Source organism: Macrobrachium rosenbergii, chromosome 51 (genome assembly GCF_040412425.1).
Source record: "Macrobrachium rosenbergii isolate ZJJX-2024 chromosome 51, ASM4041242v1, whole genome shotgun sequence".
Taxonomy (NCBI): Eukaryota; Metazoa; Arthropoda; class Malacostraca; order Decapoda; family Palaemonidae; genus Macrobrachium; species Macrobrachium rosenbergii.
In genome coordinates, this window is record NC_089791.1 from 53,636,090 (window position 1) to 53,652,525 (window position 16,436).

The 16,436-nt window shown below is 36.7% G+C and overlaps 1 protein-coding gene across 2 annotated transcripts in view; it reads right to left on the bottom strand.

The window, feature by feature from the left end:
- LOC136833416 (Na(+)/citrate cotransporter-like) overlaps positions 1 to 16,436 on the bottom strand; it is a 59,682-nt gene that overhangs the window by 28,841 nt on the left and 14,405 nt on the right. Inside the window, exon 1 of one of the 2 annotated variants that reach the window (XM_067095552.1) lies at positions 2,038 to 2,141. The exons of the other annotated variant lie outside the window; for it this stretch is intronic. The gene's annotated coding sequence lies outside the window, so the exon portion shown is untranslated. Of the gene's footprint in view, positions 1 to 2,037; positions 2,142 to 16,436 lie in introns of those variants that run through there. 2 annotated transcript variants of the gene reach the window in all.

Sequence of the window (16,436 nt, forward strand, 5' to 3'; positions counted from 1 at the left end):
AAACTATTAAATGACCCAAACGATTCAGGAAAGGATGCAGAGATCCAGATTGATTTTAAGTTTTCAATTAGGAGATTCCTTAAAACAATATTTCACGGATAAATGCATATCAAAGTCGTAAATATTTCAAAATTATTGTAAATTATATCCTTCACCATAAATGTAAAAATTTGTAAACAACCAATGTATTTTTTTGGAAAATAAACATTTAAAAGAAAAAAAGTATCAGCAAGTTCGTTTCTTTAACTTTATCCGCTCAAGTTACCGTCTCTATATAATGAGGATAATTTACCTCTTGACAACTTACAATTACTCGGTCTATTTCATGAGATTATCAACTTTCGGGTCAACTTTCAATTTCTCAGCTTTCTTCGTAAGATTATCTGTATTTAGATCAATGGCCCGTGGCAACTTTGCGAGATTTTATACTTAACAATAAATATGAGACTTTCTAAGCATTACTGATGCTTAGATGCTTCAAATACAGCTGCAGTTTTAATATGCCATTAGGACTATGGAAATTAGCAAACTACTATTGATAATATTTCATGCACAAGCAAAAAGAAATGAAAATATTACAACAGGTATTAAATTAGTCTCTCTCTCTCTGACAACTGGTCAAATGTGCATTTGGGTAACCAAGATCGGAAAAAATTTAGTTAATGCACACACAAATAAATGTACACTGACACATTTACACGAGTACAAACAAATTCCTTGAAATATCCAAATAGGTCTTCTTTTCTTCGTATAATTTTCAAACTGTTTTAAGGCGTTCACGTAACTGTTTTTATTGTTTAATAACGTAAATGAATATATGAAATATAAATGCAACGTCTCAGTTACGCCTAAGCGTAACGTTCCTCCAGTAAATGAAATCCTTTGGTGTTTAATTAATGCAAAGGTAATTCTAAGTACTAGCCCCCCGCCTGTTTTTACCTTGGAAACTGGTTTTTTCTACATTTTTAGGGCTTCTGATACTGGCGGTGAGTTTGTTTGTTGCCGGCCAACTGTTATTTGCTCCCTAACTCCACTCAACAGTAAAGGGGGAGTGTGGGAATTCAGGGTTTTGGGTGGAGGAAAACACAAAAATGGAGCAAACATGTTTACGTTGGGGAGGCGCCCTCCGGAGGGGAAAAACGAGAGGGAGCCATTCGCCAACAGGAGGGAGTTAAATGCATTTCGCCGTGTTTAGTACTGGCACCGGGGGGATGGAATGTCCCTTTGCCGTGTTTAGTACTGGCCCGGGGGGGGGGGGCGGCGGGGTTGCCCATACCCATACGTTAACAAGTTACTGCACTTGCCGGACAGGATATGAACCGTTCCAAACAGACGTACCCGTGCTCTGTTTTGTGAAGATCGTGTATGGAAACCCCTTGTTGGATGGACTTCGGGGGTTAATTACAGGTTAATTACATTCGTGCGACAAAAATTGAAGATAAATCCATAATTAGCAACAAAATACTGTAGAGAGAGTCAAGTTGGAAGGAAATCGCTGCCGCGGAGCTACTACTTAGATCTCCTAATGCAAAGAAGAAAAAATTCCACTACTATAAAAAATTTTCTAATTTCTTCAATTTGACCCTTACCTAGGCCTAAGTATCTTAATGCTTATCTCGATTTATAAGATACTTAAGCAATTGAAGAACTGTTCGCAAATGATAAAAGTCTCATTGTGGTAAGAAGCCATAAAGCCGAATTATTTTTAAATGTCCGTAATTGCCATCAACTCTCATAGGCCTATGTGTAGAATCCTTTGAAAAGGGGTTCTAGTTGATTTTGTAAGGTTTCTCTTGAGGTATTTGAGTTTACTATCCAACTTAAATGTTCCTTAGATATCATTATAAGACCGTACAGTGAAAAATATTAAATACTTGTTGTAACAATACCAAAAACATACGTCCAAGTCAATTTGGTTACACTGACCTACAGCTGAGGTACCACTGAGTCACCTTCTAACGCCCAAAGTGAATATTTCAGGTGCATGATAATTACCAGTATTAGGCCTATCAACCTAAAATAAATACAGAGCATTACCTTTTCCCCACAAATGAAAAGCGTACGAAACAAATCGGAGTTTTTTCCAGCCATTTGCCACACAAAAATATAGGGTACGAAACCCGAAACGCCACGATGGATCGGCTAGTCTAACAGAACTTAATTGCCCTCCAATACGTCATGAAGAGTTGCCAGAGCCATCTATTGGCGCTCTTTCAAAACAATACCATTTCGAGCCATTAAGGTCTGATTTTTTCTGCTTTTAGCCATAAGATAAGTAATGATATTAAGGAGTTTATAAAAAAAAAATCAGGTAGCTGAAATGAGGATATTAAAATTTCAAAGATGTGCATTGTGGAATGAATACCAGAGCCACCATTTGCAAAGGCACCGAAGGACATCATATGTGCCATGGTTTTATTCTGAAACTATTTATTTTTAAACAAAAGTAAAGAATAACTCCATATTTTGATCCTAAATGGAAGCAAGAAACATTGTTTCATTTACGAAAATAATTGAACTAATTCTGGGCCCATTTTTCTCCTTGCATTACTAATTTTGAGTTGGTTTTTTGGGAGCTGTCAGTAATCAGGATTACGTGGCAACCAGCCAACGGATTTTTACTATTTTCTTTTTAAATATACATGTTCAGGAAACAGGTGATTAGAGGAGGAAGGAGGAGAAGAAAGCTTAGAAAGTGCTAACAGAGAGAAAGGACGCAAGGAATTTTAGCCCTATATCTAGGAAGCAAAAAGTATGCACCCAAGATATAGGGATGCAGCTAGAACTTCGTAATTGAAAACCAAATTGTTTCAAAGTGTCCCCTCCCCTCTGCCTCTAACTCAGAGCAAAATATATATAACAATATGGTTTAGGTTCGACAAATCCACTGAACTAATCACTTAGAACTGTGGTATATTGTGTGAATTTCCCTAAGCTGTGTCCACGACAAATATATATGGCTGTGCTCTGAATTGCATCACCAGTTCTAAATATTATCTAATTATTTTCATTATAATTATCATCTTCGTATGCCATGACTAAAGTAACCATGATAAAAAACTAAGTCTAAAATATTTAATGGGATGATTAATGGAAGGGAGAGTTGTAGACATTGCTGTAAACCCTTCCGTTATCATAAGCATTACCATGACTGTTTTCACAGCAATTAGGCTTTCAAGTGGTCTTCCCCTCTCCTGCGTTCTTTATCTCACCTCTCTGGTCTTTATAATTACTGGGTCATAGCTGGATTTTCACAGTGAATAGAATTACTTCGAGTGATACACGCCATGTTCTTGGAACTCTTCCAGGTCCTACTTAAACCTAGGCCTAGTGTGTCAGGCGACTCATCTCAAAATGAAGAGATGCCCTTTGGGGAGGCGACTAAATTCGTCCACACGGTGGCCACAGTCTTTGGTTTGCACATAATCACTCGTACTGGTCCTAAGACCCACGCCATATCGTTCTGGAAGCTCCTGCCGACGTGCGTCTACATGCTCAGCAACGTCTACGCCTTCAGCGTTATCGGCTACATCGTCTACTGCAACGTCATGACTACGTACCAGCTGGTCCTCATGTTCCCGACCTTCTGCAACTGCGGCTTCTGCTGTTACTCCTTCGTACTGATCATTAAGAGGTCCTCTCAGATGGTCAGATTCCTCACGGTCATCGACGAGCAGGAGGCCACCGTCAAGATGCCAAAGTATTTCCCCCTGGGGCTCCTCTTCATGCTGGTTTACTCGGTAGTCTTCACCGTGGCCCTCGTGCTCTCCAGTAAGATCGTTCCCCCCGAGTATTCCTACTTCATGCTGTATCCGACTTTCATAGGCACCTTCATGCCGGCGTTCTTAGACGTATACAGCTTCGTCTTCGTCAGGATGGTCATCACTTCCCTCAAGAGACTTGACAGATGCGTACGAAACACGAAAAACTGGACGGATGAGAACGTCACACTCGTGGCCAGAAAGTGGATTCAAATTCACGGATTTCTTGACGCGAACAACAACGTAAGGGACAACAATTTAACAACACTTTCCAATTGCTGTCAGTTAAAGACTACTTTCTTTATTATTAGTAATGATATTAGGCTCCCTTAGAGAGCTGTTAAGACTTATTATTATTATTATTATTATTATTATTATTATTATTATTATTATATTATTAAGAAGAAGAAGAAGCTGAAACCTGTTCATATGGAACAAGCCCACAGAGGCCAATGACTTGAAATTCAAGCTTCCAAAGAATATTATGGTGTTCACTAGGAAGAAGACAGAGGAAGTGAAGGGAAACACAGAAAGAAGAAATATCACTTGTTAAAAAATTAAAAATAAATGAATAAATAAAAAAATAATGAATTAATGAATAGATAAAAATGTATCAAAATGCAAGGAGAATAGTATCCGGGTAGTAATGCATTGCATCTTCGCTTGAACTTCTGAAGTTCCAGTTGCACTACATCCTCTGGGAGGCTGTTCCACAGTCCAACGATGTGAGGAATAAAGGTCCTCTGGAACTGAGAAGTTCCACAGCGAGGCACATTTACTGCATATTGGTACTGCTGTTCAGCGAATCTGGTTGCTCTCGGCAGGAAAAGGAGATCAGGGATCAACTGTGAATGTGGAAGATCTCTGTTAAAATATAACTTATGAAAAAGTGACAAACAAGAGACCATCCGTCGATGGTCCAAGTCATAACTGCTACTATTAGGAAACAGTAACCTACCACCACGAACCACTCTGTCTAAAAGAGATAAATCTGGCAGAAGCAGACATCCACACCGGAGAACAGTATTCTGGTAAAGGAAGCACAAATGATCTAAAATAGGTTGGACCGATTTTATCACTGTTATAAATATATGAGGCCTTACGAACAATCCTTAACTAACGTGCGGCATTTGCTGAAACTTTCATTAGATGTTTCTCAAAAGTAAGATGTCAGTCAAGATTTACACCTAGAATAGTTAAAGCTTCAGACTTTTTCAGCAAAGTTCCATCCACCTGAAGTGGAGGATGGAGTGGAAAATCTGTACGAGATCTGATAATCAATAGTGTTTTCGTTTTACTGGAGTTCAGCCTCATACCCCACCGATTACACCATTCACCCCTGTAGGGGGTGGTGCTGCCAGTGCACCTCACGTGGTGCACTCTAGGCGTTACTTAAAGGTCTTGCAGCAGTATATTTCATTAATCTAACTATCATTCTGATACTCGGCAAGCAAGGAGGGGGAATGGGAGGTGGAAGAGTCCAATATGCCTAAGGTCTGCAACATACTTTAGGAAATAGGGAATTTAAACCTCGTTTAAAGCCATACAAAGTATTGACATAAGTTCTGTCCCAGATTTCTACAAACTTTTTATTTATTTGCATTTTCTTTCAAGCAGGAAGGGCTCCAACTTCAGGTTCACCAACTTCCGGGAGTTTGCAGGTTGTTCAGGAGAGAGAGAGAGAGGATTTAAGGATATACCAACCCTCGCGAACTGATATGAGACAAGATCAATTATTCCTGATACATTTCAACAAATGTACTGAATCATACACGAAAAAAAGGGGTCTGTTACTCTGAAATGGGTGGGGATACACTGTAGAATACTATGCCAGTCTAATTTTATACACCTTTACCGATCTAGGCCCAATAAGGTTTGTCCCCTGCCTTGATTATTGTCAATGGTAACTTGCTTATTTCCTGATCACTATACTGTACTTCCACTTGTGATGAACCTATAACTTCTATTCCTGTGCCATTGCACCTCTTGAGTACTTTGTCTAAAGGTTCTATCACTAAGTTAGGTATCGTGTTTGCAACGTTACTATGTGTCATACCTGACGCAGGTCACTTGTCCCAATCATTGCTATAATGATCCTCTTCTCATCTAAAACATGCTTTGTTAAATTTCTTCTGGGGTTTCTCTGTACTTGCAGTAGGTTTACTTGTTTGAACTTGACTTACTGGCTACTGCTACCTTTATTAGTCTTGCCTGTCGTGACATTCGACTGGCAGTTTGCCATTTCCCAAGCTCTTGCGAAGTCTTGAACCAGGAGTTGTTTGACATAAGCTACAATGGGAGTTGTTTGACATAGGCTACACTGGGAGTTGTTTGACATAGGCTACACTGGGAGTTCTTTGACAAAGGCTAGCCTATATTAGATTCTGTTAAGTCTAGTTTAGGCTATATGAATTCCTACTAGAATTCAATCTAGGTTAAACCAGTCTTTCTTTATATTGCACCTTACCTTGTTGCTCACAACTACCTAAACCCCTTTTTCAGGCTACAGCTTTCTTAGACTATACTTGGGTTAGGCTACACTCGCATAGTGCTGGTTCCAGTATGATGAAAGCAGACTTTGTATCGCAGTCGAAAGTTATCCTAATGTCATCCAGAAACAAGAGCCAAATAATTATAGCAACAAACTTATTGTTGAGTTTATCTACTTACCATAATAAGTTCGTCCAATAAAAGACACAAGATGTATCCATGGCATACTACTTCATTATGCCATATAAGTTTTATGGTCCAGTTCAAAAATAAAACAACGGAACCACGAAAAAACCTCGTACGCAAGTGATGTACGGGAAGGAAGCGAGAGAGAGTTGCTGGCTTGGGACCACCAAGCTCTACGCTATCACGTCATATCCAACAGGCCTTGTTTTTCGGTGGTCTTGCTAAGACCCCTTGGCTCGAGCCTGTGCAAGTTCAGTGGAAATCAATAGATGTCAAGAGGAAGGCCTACCCCTTTTTAAATTCTGTTACATTCTTCTTCTCAGCTTAGTCCCGTTTCTATACGTTTAAATTCTGTTATATAACATCATTAACCACCATAAACCTTTTACAGATCTTCAGATACGTCCTACACGTCCGCCTGGTCATGTTCATCGTCAAAGGGATGCTGTTCATGTTCTCCTTCAGCTTAATGAAGGAGGGCATCAGAGACACCTTCCTGGTGGTCATTACCCTTTCCGGAGTGCATGAGGTCACCCTCAGGATTTACCTTATCTGTCAGCTCGGAGAAAACGTCATCCGAGCGGTGGGTATCATTAAGCAATAAATAAATTGATAAATTAGATAAATAAGTAGGTAAGTAAGTAAATGAGAAAATACGAAACAATAAACTGGATTAATGGCTAGTCTCCATGTCATTGGCTTTTTTTACTGGCTTAAGTAACAATGTTATTTCTCTCTCTCTCACACACACACACACACACACAGATAAGTGGTGAAAAAATAAATAAATAAATACGAAACAAGAAAATGGATTAATGTCTAGTCTCCAAGTCATTGGCTTATGCTACTGGCTTAAAAATTAATTATATTCTCTCTCTCTCTCAGATAATGAATAAATAAATACAAAACAATAAACTTGGTTAATGGTTAGTCTCCATGTCATCGAGTTCTGTTACTGGCTTAAATATTACATATTTCGCTCTCTCTCTCTCTCTCTCATACAGACAGGTAGGGTTAAATTTCATTGGCATGCAAAGACATGGAAAGTAACTTCTGCTCTCATTATTAAATCAATGAATCTACCATATGCAAGACTATTTCCTTATATGGATGGCTTTAACTTTTCGTTTATTATCAAATATTGTGCTAAATATATAATAAAATACGTTTTTACTTATTTTATCATGTAAAATAAATATTTTTGACCACAAATCCACAAAACATGTTTTCCAAGATTTATTTAGTATACCATGAAATCCCTTCAACTGTGCAAAGAGAGAACGTGCGATCGTAGACTAAATTATTTCATTAATTAAATTAAATTTCTCGTAGTCTGTCTTTGCTGGTTCAAATTAGGCGTATTATTCCCTTCTGCACCTTATCACACTTCCAGGCCACATCTGGACGAGGCCCTTGTCGGCATAAGGACTTAATCTTATCAATCAATCAAGTGAAACCGGAGTTATCTAAAGCACGCTGTCGCCAGTATGGGCGATTTCCAAACTACATCTGATATTAGGACTAACGTTCAGATAAAGAAATGTTCGGTGCTATTTGCATGTTCTCCTCTAAATTTTCCAGGACATAGTTAAAAAACACTAATGAATCGTGTGAGTCAAATAGGTTTCATGATATTAAACTCTCTTGCGACTTCCAAACCATATTGGTCATTGGGCCTAATGTTCAGATAAAGAAGGTGGTCGACGCTACTTGCATGTTTCTCCACAACTTCCAGGATATAATTAGTCACTTGGAAAACATTAATGAATCTATTTTGAGTCAACCAGGTTACATAATACCAAACTTTCTTGATATGTTTCCATCTCCAAATTTTCTAAGATTAACTATGAAGGTTTCTTCTCCATACCGAGATAAATTTCAAGGTTACAGAATTTGCAAAATACAGCGAAGAACTAACGGGATAATAGGGAGAACAATAACTATGTATATAAAAAAAGGTATTCGTTTGTTTAATATGTAGTTAACGAATAGCTTAAACAGCTCAATGTATTCTTGATCACTGATTCTTAAGCTAGGGGGCGCACCCCTTAGGGGGCACCAGAAGCTTCCAGGGAGGGCGCAAGCAGGGTTGCCAGATGATGCCTATTGTTTTTTAATTTGTGATGCTAATTGCAAAATTGCCAAAAACATTACCACTGTTTCCATATGTTTTCTAATTATTATCTCAAAACATGCCAAAAATTCAGAATACAGTATAAGTCAATTTTCATTTCAAATCTTGTTTATGAATTTTCTTTCATTGTTATGATGAGATTTTCCAATACTACAAACATATCGATAAATAAATAACTAAGGAGGATGTATAATCATTTTTTATGTGGTCATGATCCATGAATAATTGTATTAATAGTAAAAATATTTATTTTTGTAGTAATTAGTATTTTTTCTAATATTTTCTATCGATGTAATCTGTATAATGCTGACTCTGTTTAAATAAGGATTAAGATAAAATTTGGTGTCATCATGTTTCTTTCACCCGTTTTCTATGAACATTGTTTATTCCATTGAAACATAGTACAGTGCATACTTATAAAAAATTTAAAAGGAACGAAACAAAAATCTATCATTCATCCATATACTCATATAAGCAATAAAGTATAATAGTATACAAACAGATAATATATCCTTTATAGTTTGTAGTTGGCAAAATTTTCAGGTGTAGGGGGGGATGGGATCTATACATAACGCGCAGGGGGCGCAAGGCAAAAAAGTTTAAGAACCACTGTTCTAGATACTTCCAAAAGGAGTTGAAACCTAGCTCTCTCTCTCCCTCTGTGATAACTGTTGTTCATTTTAGATGAGTTCATGCCTCAAGAGGCGGTATTTCGAAGTTTTCGTTGCTCTTACGAAGAGAAAATTACAAATCGTTTTCCTTTTTACATTTTTCAGTTAGACCTATTGCATTTATTCATCGTTATGTCTAGGCCACTTAATGTAATAAAATGTAATAGTGATGGAAATATACAAACAATATGACATTTACTTAAGGATAACGTTTTTCCTCGAGAAAATTCCTAATAACTAAACTGTTTTTTTTCCAGAACGACGATATAATCTATGGCATCCGCTCCGCCATTGCTCACCATTTCGTGGGAGACGGAATCAACTCAGAAAATCTGAATGAACATAGAGACGCCATTCAGCCTGAGGGAGACACAGCTTGTGAAACAAACTCGACGAAACAAGGCGCCAAGTTAGCAACTCTGAAACAAGGCGACAACTCCTCAGACTTCTATAGCTCAAAACGGAACTACCTACCAACTGAAGCTCTCTGTGAGGACACCAACAATGTCCTCCAGGACAAGCCAGGAAAAGCGGGAAACGACGAAATTCACCGTGAAGGGCAGACGCTTCCTGACGAAGGTCCTGAGGAAGGGAAGACCTCCCCAAGTGCCTATTCCTCCGCGTTGCAATTTGACAGCTTGCAGAATCTCCTGTCGCGCTTTGAGGCTCAGCCTATGGTAGTTCAGATATGGGGTTTCGAATGGTAAGACAGGAAGTTTGTGAAAAGTTTTGTTTTTTGTGATTTTCTTGATTCAGATTTTGTGGCGGATGAATTAATACAGTTTAAGATGCAACAACAAATGACTGCATAGATTGTTAAGTGTCACTCTATAGTCTCAGTAATGATTAACTACATAATTGATCTGATTTGGCTTCATACAGACCTACTGTCGCACGCGCACACACATACATACATACTTATATATATAGAGTATATATATATATATATATATATATATATATATATATATATATTTCTTATATATATATATATATATATATATATATATATATATATAGTCACGAAGTGTCCCAAGTACTGGTTACACAACTAGTCACAAACTAAAAATTTACTGCACTTTCAGCCACATACCTGAACTCTCATATCAATAAAATTACAGCTGAGCACCCTAAAGGTAACAGTGAGCCCTTAAAACTTACTTATCACTTGAAAAATCAGACTGAGTTTATCAAGATATGTGTGTGAGGTATTAACAAGTAAACAAGAAAATTACTAGAGAAAAAGGACATCACTCCATCAAACAACTATTAATGTTTCCCTGGTCTTAATTCACTTCAGCAAAACTAAAGGGAACAAAAACATGTTTATCGCTTTGCCTTGTGCACGCGCAAATAACCCTATTCACTGTTTAAAATATTTTGAATACAAAAATTTATTTTTAGCTTCAAAATTTCATAATTAGAATTCACAATCTGAAAAAATTTACCACTACTTGAAAACAACACAAGATTTAATTAATTCTTAAACAAAATTAATTCAAAAACCTTAATTTATCAAGAAATTACGTTAACCAAGCAAAATTTAAACTATCAAGAATTCCTCAAGATTTGAAGAGGAAATCTTGATAAATGAAAATCAAATTGAATATGCAATATTAAAGTACCAAAATGTGTAACATGCTAAGTGATTAAATGATAAATCACCAACATAAAAATGGGGCAAAATTAACCTGTTAAGCGTCCCCCCCGGATGAGCTCGCCGCTAACGTACCGTCACGCTTTTTCTTGCAATTAGCGGTCATATCACTGATGATAGTTTTTTCAAAGTTAATATTGATTTTTATTTATAATTCGCAATGTAGTTAAGAGTAGAATTCTCATCAAATGATAGGATAAAAAACTATTACTACTACTATTATTTTATTTCATAAGACTACAAAATACTGAATGAAAAGTTTTGCATACATGCACCATTATTCTTTCGTATGCCAATCTCTAAAGTAGGGGCTAAGCATACAATCCATCTATGTACTCGTGATTGTGGAGACAAATGTTCACATTCATCTAGAAACTGATTTGCAACTCGCTTGTTCTTTTCACGAGGTAATCAATGATTTCATCATCAAATTATTTCAAAAATTTAATGGGATTCTCTTTATCCTCAACTGAAAATTTCACGGGATCAGCAAACGAAAGTAGAAGGGATATCTCTCTCTCTCTCTCTCTCTCTCTCTCTGGAGCCCCAGTCACTCAGCAAATGAGAAGTCATCTTCTCACTTCCGCCATTGAAGAAAAGCTTGTTTCTTCAATATCCTCATCATGGAGGATTCAGAACTAGAGCCTTTATCATCAAATATGTCTTCAGCATGAGACACCCTGTCTAGATTTGATTTATCTCAACTGAAGACATACGCCTCCTCTCTTGTGACATTCATTGAGAACGACGAAAAACCACGTTGTTCTGGAAAACGCTCGGCACTTGAAAAAAAAATAGTCATCTAGCATCGTTTACAACTGAAAAGAGCTGCCAGGGAGGAAATAAGTCATCAATTACAGCTTACGTGTTCTGAGAGTGTTACCAAATGATGTTCCAACATTTCCATACAAGTAAACGTATTATTACGGGGGCTGACAGCTTGAAAAGCAGAGTTAGTCTTGAACGCATTATCCCGCTGAATACGCCACCAGCAGATCGCAGTAAACGTGATTATTACGTAAGGACGCCAACAGGTTAAGAAATTTAACACAAGAACACACAAAAATGCACAAAAGATTTATCAACACAAGAACACACAAAAAAATGCACAAAAGATTTATCAACAATAATTTCACTTAGGCAAAATCTCCCTAATATACCTTATTATACAATGGTAATAATAAGTAAAAATCCACTTTACCTTACACAAGATTGTGAGAACTTTTCTAAAATTCACAAAAACACACTTTCTATGAGGCACCTGTTACACTTCTAACACACTTTTCTTATGATCAGATCTCAAAAAGGGAATATTATTATTATTAGTGACCACAATTATATATTATGATAAAATTTACTTCTCTTTTGAAGAGAGAGAGAGAGAGAGAGAGAGAGAGAGAGAGAGAGAGAGAGAGAGAGAGAGAGAGCACAACCAACTAATTCCTACAGGGTCTCGTACAACGATGAAAGCCTCCCAGATTCTACTTTAAAAGAAATCTATGTTGCCACTAAGGTATTTTGGGAACATGACAGTAAATATGATGCAATCAGAGGGGAAAAATCCTGGGGATTATACCAAACAAAGGCGGTTTTACCCGGCTGAAGGGGTAACAACAGGGATTTTCCCCTGGGTCAAAAAGGGTCGTGTAGACCTGTCAGCACATATCTCTTTTAATGACAGGGGACTTCCTGACTGGACACTTGTTCAAACAACAGGCTACCAGTGTTATCTAAACCTGTCATCCCATATCTCTTTTGATGACAGTTTAAGTAGATAAGGAAACAAACCTTTGCAAAAGGGGGTTACCTTGGCTGAACTCCTGACACCTGTGTAAACATCACCCTAACAGCAAAAATGTATTTTTAAATTCCAAACCACGCAGTCAAGTTAACTCTCTTGAGACCTGATACTTGGTAATTCAGCAATCATTACTGTTACACACAACACATGACCAACATAAGAGAAAATATATTAAAATTACAGAAAGCATACATATTACAAAGCCACATCAGATAGATATATATATATATATATATATATATATATATATATATATATATAGAGAGAGAGAGAGAGAGAGGAGAGAGAGAGAGAGATATTACACAATACACAGCACCAGGCTTAGTGTCACTCACCACTAGCCAGTATGTATATTGTATACATATATATATATATATATATATATATATATATATATATAGAGAGAGAGAGAGAGAGAGAGAGAGAGAGAGAGAGAGAGAGAGAGAGAGAGAGAGAGAGAGAGAGAGACACAGACAGACAGACAGACAGAGAGAGATTACGTAGCAAGGACAGCACTTCATATAGATCTAGTGTCCCTCACCACCAGCCAGTATATATACATTAGGATATAATGACATAATTACACTACTGGGACTGGCAAGATTTCATGACCATTCATTAGGATATAATTAGGATACATTAGGGTATTATAATGACACTTGCTAAACTACCTAAGCCCACTCTGAACTGTCTACTGAGCTTATTATTATTATTAGAAAATAGTTTAACCAGACCACTAAGCTGACTATATGCTCTCACAGAGCTGGCCCGAAGGATTAGAATGAAATACCAGGTCTAGACCAGAGACCAATCACTAGGACCAAATAGGTCGTTCGGTGTGGTGATGAATGAATGAAAATGAAATTAAAAACTGAACAAATGCATATGATTTTACACTGGAACAGACTACCGAATTTACAGTATACTAAGTCTGCCTGTCTAACGAATTTCTAATCCACACCTTCTCTGTCTGTCTATGCTTGCAGTCTGTCAGTTGCGACGTTCAGTAACCACGTCGGCAGGATATTGGCAGCTGGTGGTTCTTCTTCAGCTGAATCAGGTTAATTTCTTGACGGAGGAAAGGGAAGGGGCTCTCTATGGAAGATTTCTGCAGTGTTGGTGGTCTCAGGTCATTACATTATTATTATTATAATTATTATTGGTAGAAAATTCACTGCCGTTACTGAACTGTTGTTATATTCTACAATTGAATAATAATAATAATAATAATAATAATAATAATAATAATAATATTATTATTATTATTATTATTCACACTGTCGTGATTAAACTGTTGCCTATATTCTACAATAAACCGTAGCTAACAGAATTATTATTATTGTTATTATTATTATTCACGATGACGCGCATAAATTGCTTGCACATTCCACGGTTAACTGTAGAATATACAACAATTATTATTATTATTATTTACCTTTTTGCCACACACGAGTCTTAGAATTTTAAACTGTTATTATTACCCCACCAAATAATTTTACTTCCCACATTTTCGGAGGCTAATCAGATATCTAAAGATATGATAAAACAAATTTCAAAAAGCAGAAAAAACTCTAGGAAAACAGTCGCAAGAAAAAGGCGTTCTAAAGCCTAGTATCAGAAGGTATAAGAACATTTACCGAAATTATCTTTATGTTTCCCAAATTTCCCTGGTCCTGCAAAAAAGTTAGTCAATCTGACCAGTGTGAGATTTATTGCTGTAACTAAACTGATTAATGGATATTTTCCCATCGCCCTAAGAAAACGCACACTGCAGACAACCAGAGTTGACCGTTACTTTTAAAAATCTCAATTGTCGAACTGGAGCAAGGCGCTAACCAATATCTTCAGTGATCAAAAGTTAACCGTTATTTTTAAAAGTCTCAATTGTCGAATGGAGTAAGCCACCAACTGTATAATTACTAAAGCTTTGCTTTGTAATGAAAGTAAAACACACAGCCAAGAGACGTTGTTGGCGGTCAATAGCTGCTTGGAGTACTAAATGGTAAATGCTTTTAAAAAGGTTGGTTGTTGACCTAAATCTGTTCTTTCAGACAGCTAGCTGACATCAAGCAATTACTGAACGGTGTGTGGCTTTTAAAAACACTTTTTTTTATTCTTTTTCATGATAATTATTGTTTCCAGGTGTTTGTGTTCTTTGTGGTTTTGCTTTCTTTGTAGAATTCCTTGTGGTATTTGGAGAATCTTGTAAGCAAGTGCTTGTAAATCCTTGCTTAAAATCTTGTTAGAGTTGTTTGCCAAGCACATTATAAATATAAAGTATGGGTATATTTATATATATATAATATATTATAGGATATATATATATATATATATATATATATATATATATATATATAAATATATATGTGTACCTAAGGTGGGGTAATTAAAAAAAAAAAAGAAATTTCCAAAAACTGGCATAACATATGGCCCAAGAGCATCATGTTAAAAGACACACAGAGAGAGAGAGAGAGAGAACGGTATGGGCAAAGGAAACTGGGCACTTGGGCACCCTACAGGATATGGGTCATGCGAGCTTCTAGGTCACAGATGACCAAACGGTAATCTAATCCACAGGGATTATATGACCTCATTCTTTACTTTAACATTCCTTATTTCCATCTTTATTAAAGTCTTGTCATTAGTTATATATTATCTTCATTTTCATTTTTTAAAGCCTTATTTATTATTTATTTGAATTACCTCTTTCTTTGTTACTATTCCAACTTGTTTATGTTTTACTTTTCAGTTTTTGCCTGTTGGTTAACCTATACAGCTAATATGTGTCTATTTTAACAAGTTAATCTTAACTGGAATAATATATCTTTTTGGTATAAGTCATGGTATAAGTTAGATTATAAGTCAAGGTATAAGGTGAAAGATCCTTCATTAGTTCAGGGCCCTGATAAGAGTTTCAGCTTAAGTGCACTTCCACTTCAGACCTTTTTCTCTGCATCACTAGGGCTGTCTACAAAGACCAACACTACTGCGACGCCAGTGCATGTTGAAAAATCAACCAATACATTAATTTCAAGCTAAAATATCCTTTATAGTCTTGTAGTTATCTCGGTGACTCATAACGTCAGCCTAAAGACGAACAAAAGAGGAAAGTTATGCGGAATTTACGTTTAACTTTTTAAATTACCAATAGTCACTAAAACTTGCGATAAATCGTAGCAGTCTCGTTGTCCATTGCAATAACTGAAGTCTTGCAATGCACAAGATGAGTAAAACAAGGCTGAGATGAGTAAAAGAAGGCCGATTGGCTGGAGCCTTAACTCACAAATGAGTGAAATATGTAGAACTCTGGAAAAACAGAAGCATGTTGCTATTTAGTCTTGTAGCTTTGTGGTGGGAACGCTTGAGATGGCTTCGAAAAATATCGGTGTTCACTCCCAGAACCGGTAAAGATTAAGTCACGGTATGTGTTCAGGCAATCTACAGTAAAATTAGTTATTAGATTCAATTTCAAACTGAAAATCATTAATACCATGTGCAAGATCATTCTGGAACCATATGTCGTTACGAAGAAGAAGACCACGCCTACTCTTAACAGTAATCCACTTAGATATTTATGAGCCCATTAGCCCCAGTGGAGTTATTTTGGTAATCGTTCCGAGACTGTGTTCTATTAATGTCATATAGACATACAAGGTGTACAGTTATGGAATTATAGAGCGCAATCGTCTAAATTAAGCATGCGAGATGGATGCCTTTCAAAGCGCGCGTTCAAAAA